Consider the following 5727-nt stretch of genomic DNA (forward strand, 5'->3'; position numbering starts at 1 on the left):
TTTATCTTATTGTGATGTTGAGAACTTGTCTGGGATTAATTTTTTTTTATTCTGAAAAACATATTTTTAATTATTTTTAATTTTATTTTTTAAAAAAATTAACAAATTTTAAAAACACATAAAACATCTTAGTATTATTTAAAGTGTTTATAAAAAAAACAACAATCACTAGCAAATATATTTTATTTCAATTTAAAACATAAATAAATTAAAATAAAATAAAATTAAAAAAATAGTCCCAAACGGCCCCTAAATATCTTATTTATGAAATCTCAAGACCAGTGTCTATCAAATTTAATAGCAATTAAGTCTCAGTTGAATAGTATACTAAACCATTACAAAATCGCTAGTTGCTCTCACTGTCAAGATACATTAACTATCAAGCAAACAAAAGTCTTTGGGTATAACCTTATAAAATATCTTTGGTGTATAATATTGAGTGATTGGCCTTCTCTCACGATTATGCTTTTCGATTGATAAAAGGTTTAACCATTTACCAAAAAAGATTACTTCACTTGATGTGCTTGTTTTGCCATATAAATTTTCATAAAAGACTTCATAGAGAAGTGAAGATTAGAGTTTTCACTCTTTTACATAATGAAAAGATACACTTTTGATAAGAAGATAAGTTTTAGTATAAGAGATGAAGGTCTATATGATTGCTACTGGCTCCCAAAATATCATTTAAAAGGACCAAACCTAATGGGTTATGTATATCCTCTTTTTTCCTAACCATAATTGAGACGCGTTAGATGTCAATCTTATCTGTCTTTGATCTTCCATTTTTTATTCCTCAAAGCATTCATAAGATCTCACGCATATTTATTTTACCACAATATTCCATATTTGCTAAGAGAAGAAGAATGCATGAATCTTACTTCGATGGTGTTCTCTTGCACCCAGTGGTACAAATGAGTTTAGCTGAGCTTGAGCAACTCCGAGCTTGACTTCAACTTGATTAATTAATCAGGTTCAACTTCAAGGACGAGTTTGCAAGCTCCATTCGGCTCATTATCCAAGTCAATCAATATGAATCAAACAAACTACTTTTTATGCTAGCAATAATAATAATAATAATAATAAAGAAATTAGGGGAAAGTAATAAAAATTTACTTTAAGCAAGTAATTGAAATGCAATTTCCATTATTTTTTAACAATTTCATTAACGAACCAGAAAATATTAGTAATTATTTAATATATTACACTGTAATATTTTTTAGGTCGCAAACAAGCGAAGGAGTTGAGTTGTGGTTGACTCAAAACCTGCTTATTAGCTCACCAAGCTCTATTAACAAGTTATTTATGTTAGTCGACTTTGATCCGGCTCATGAATGAACTTAATACCTCTACTAGCATATATTATTTTCTTAATAGTATGGCATCACATCATTTGCATGTGATTTTTTCTTGAATTAATGAGTGATTGTAATATTTGAATGCTGGGAAATCTTGAATGATTTTGGAAGAACTGTATAGTTGCATTGATTGTAGCTTAGCTGGGCCGGTTTAAGCCCCCTAAAAAAGCTCTAAACAAAGGCCTGTTTGTTTGGAGAATTTTTAAATGGGCCTGTTTAAGAAAAAGTTAATGAGAGGTTTGTATGGTTTTTAAAATCTTTTGTAAATTAAGTAAATTACATGGAACCATCATTTAGTTTAAAGCAAGAAAACATATTAATTTTGAACTCTCGAAAATACGAGAAATATATTTTCTCAACATTCTCTTAAACTTAATAATATTAATTTGGCACATAACATAAAAGTGAGGCTATTAATTTCCTATATGTGATGGGTAGGGGTGTAAACGAGGCTCACTTATATTCGGCTCGTTTATATTCAGCTCAAATAGTGTGTTCGTGTTCGGCTCGTTTGCTTAGCGAGTCGAACCCGAGCCGTTCACGAAAAGAGTCGTTTTGACAATCCTAATCACGTAGTCATAAGATGTTAATGTTTGGGGCAAGATTTAAAACATCATTTGAGTCTAAATTAATAATTTTTATTATATTTTCTTCATTCATAGTATTAATTGATTATAAATCTTTGAAGGCTTGTAGTCAATTAATTTTTTTAAAAATACTACTCATCAATTATACATATAATTGATTAGTAGTATTTTGAGTCAAAACAAGACGAATATGAATGAATAAATATTTGTTCATGTTGTTCTTGTTTGTTTTTGTTCGGCTCTTAAACTTAGCGAACGAGCCAAACACGTGCTTCTTAACAAGCCGACATGAGCTGTTCGCGAACAACGAGTTGTTTTGACAGCCCTAGTGATCGGCATATGCTTGTAATTAAATTTGCTCAACTATCTCAAATATCAATTCACCCCAAAAAATAAATAAATAATCATAGCAAACCTTATCTAATATTATACCAATTTCATGGCCATAAACTTCTCGAGCATTATCAGTCTTCATTATTCCGCCTAAATTACATAAAATGCCATCGAATCAACTCCCACCGCATCCTCCGCCGCCGCCGTCGTCGCCGTTACCATCAACCAAGATTGAAACCCCAACAGCAGCACCTACGCCAGAGCCACCGGTCTCCGGTACAACGCCGCCGAAATATCCGCCGCCCGTACCTTCTTGGGAGGTTTTTCCTCCTTGTGTCAAATCTCCGGCGACGTTTCTCCGATCTTTACGGCCGGCGTCGCCGGACTTTTTGAATAATCTCCGGCGATGGCCGCATGCAATAACGATGATTGATAGCGTGAAGAAGCAGGCGATCAAGTTGAGCGATATATATCCGCTGCCTTCTTCGCTACGAGAATTCACCATTCTATTTCTACCCATCTTTGACCTAACGAGTTGTGCTGGAAAAACAAAATTTTTTATGGAGACGCATTTATCAGGATTAGGGTTTTTAAAGAAAAAGCTAACGGCCCGCGAATATCATGTGTTGGCCCTTTAAAAAATTTCAGTTTTGATCTTTCATTAAATTAAATAGGGACTCACGGATCCAAATTTTGAGCTCCTATAAGGTTTTGAATAATTAATATTTGTTATATTTTGATTTCAATCATATAAATCATAAATTAATCATATTTTTTTATTTTAGTATATTCATTTAATTTTAATATTTTATATGAAAAACTAATTTGAAAATTTTGAAATAATAAGAGCCACACATAAAATAATATAAATTGAATCAAACAATTGCAAGCATGAGTTGATTTCGGAAAAACAAATTTTAGGATGGGTTGAACACGAACAAATTCTGAGTTTACTCAATTTCAACTCATTTACATATCTAATAAGAATAACACATAATCATACTATTTGGTAGATGATAGGGAAATTATGGGTGAAAGATGATAGCAACATATTAAATTTACAAGTTAGGTCAATCACGAGAATTAAGAGGCAATAAGCTGTTGGATGATTAGATGGTGATAGTTGGTGTCATTCAATGACTAACATCAAATGATAGACCAATATGCCCATTAAAAGTTAGACATCTATAGATGAAAAGGAGTAAAAGATGTCAGTTTTTTATGCAAATATTTGTCATCAGTCATTATGTAATTGGGGTCATTAAATCAGGAGCAAAAGACAATTATGCAGGTGAAGAAGATGTTCAAATATGGAAGCTATTAGAAAAATATTGAAGTTTAATGTGAATTATGAGATCTCTTTCTTATAAAATTTCTTCTATATTTAGTAGAAACATGTCCTTTAATTAGCAAACTGAGTGAGGATGCCATGCCATTCATAAAACTTCTTATGAAGCACATGGTCAAATTTTAATGTTACGAAAAATACCAATGATAAAGGATGATCTTCGTAGGAGTTCATCTCAATGCGAGGCCATTGAAGGTTTATAAATTAGAGGACTATTTGGTCAGTCTCAAGAACCAATTTCAACTCTAGTTCTGAGTAAAACAAATTGAAGAGGAACTTTTATCAGTTTGAGGCGAAGTTTTCATTTTCGTAAGAGCAAATAAATGTTGCGGATGAGTCATTAAAAAATAAGCATCAAAAAGTTTAGTCTTGGCGGCTATTTAGGATCATTTTTATATTTTTTATAATTTATTATTTATTATTCATTTTTATTTTATTTTGTTTATGTTTTGACATGGAAAAAATCATGAATTTGGAAAAAATCATGAATAGAGGAAATTATTCTTTCAGGTGGTATGTCTTGTGCTTTCTCTTGCAGGTGGCTGGTTTAAAGATTTAATATGGATGATTTGTTTTCTTTCATACATTATTAATTCTTTATATCATGCAATATTTATTCTACTTTGTTATTGTTTTAGTGGTTGTTTCTATTGGAGGTTCTAGGTTTGCCATGCTCCAGTTCTGAGTGAAGCTCAGTTTTTAAGAGGGCTTCTGCCTCTATGATAGTTGGACTAATTTGGCTTCCTTCTTCGAGTGAATTACATTAGAGGTATGTTTTTATTTGCAACTTTCTTCGTCTTGTTTGGTTCTCTGTTTCTATGATACAGGTTCACAAACATTTTTTTCGGGGATCTTCTTCGGAGCCGTAGAAACTAGAGTATGCATTTTGGAGTTTTGGTCTTTTTTGAGTATACTTGTAATCGTTTTAGAAATCCTTTTTGCTTCGTGTTGTGTTTTTGGTGGTGGAACTCATATGAGCGTGTGATGTATTATTTTTGGGTTTTAGTAGTGGGTGTTATGGTATGACTCATATACCGTATAGGGACAGACGCGGAACGAAGCGGAGCGGAGCGGAGCGGAAGAATCTGTCCAAATTGGGAAGTTACATTATGTGGGTTGGGGATGTTGGGTCAACGCCCCGCTATACGGTACAGGGGTAATTTGAGAATTACATATTGTACTGTAGGGTTTACTCTAGGATTATAAATAGGCCTGTTTGTAATCCTAGGTCTTTGAGAGAATTGAATTTTGTATTCTGTATTCTTTTCTGAATCTTGAAAGGAACTCGCCACTCTGCTCCCGAGGACGTAGGCATCTTTGCCGAACCTCGTTAAATCTCTGTGTTCTTCTGGTTTATGTTGATTCTTGTTTTTCTTCGCCCTATTTTTCTCAACAAGTGGTATCAGAGCAAGGTTCGAGGGCAAGGAAGAAATTTCGTGCGCGAGGAAGAAATTTTCGGCGACAGGAACAACAGAGTTCTGCTAGGCTTAGGTCGGAGAAGAAGTTCGGCAGCTTCTTGCGTCTCTACGGCGCAGCTTCTTAAGTTCGGCGAGGAGGCTTCCGTTTTACAAAGGAAGTTTCGCGAACAAGCGAGATCTGCGAAAGGCGAAGTTCTAGCGGGTTCGGCGCAGAGGTTTCGCGCGAAGGGCTTCGGATTCGGTTCGAAATCGTCCAACGGCGTGGTAGGAGTTCGCGAGCAGGCCGAAGGATCGTGGAAGAGGCCTTTGCGGCAGGAAGAGGAGCTCTCGCTGAGGCGTTTGCGAGTTCGGCGTTGATCGCGAGCAGAAAAGGAAGGAGCTTGCGGAGAAGGGCTGGGAAGGCAAGGATCTGGCCGAGCAGAATAGGAAAGAAAGGATGGAGGAGCGGAGGAGGAGGAATCTTTGATTAGGAATATTCCCCTCCATTATTCCCTGATTTTCTCCCGCCGAAGGCTGCTGCACTGAATTGGAAAGGAAAATTTTTTTATGTTTTTAATTATGTTTATTAAAAATATTTAATTAAGGAAAATTTAATTAAAGAAATTTAATTAAGCAAAATTCCTTAATTAAGGAAAAATATTTTTCTTTAAAAAAAAAAAAAGCCTGAGAAGGGTTTTTTGCAGAGG

This window comes from Phalaenopsis equestris, unplaced genomic scaffold (genome assembly GCF_001263595.1).
Source record: "Phalaenopsis equestris unplaced genomic scaffold, ASM126359v1 Scaffold000411, whole genome shotgun sequence".
In the NCBI taxonomy this organism is placed as follows: Eukaryota; Viridiplantae; Streptophyta; class Magnoliopsida; order Asparagales; family Orchidaceae; genus Phalaenopsis; species Phalaenopsis equestris.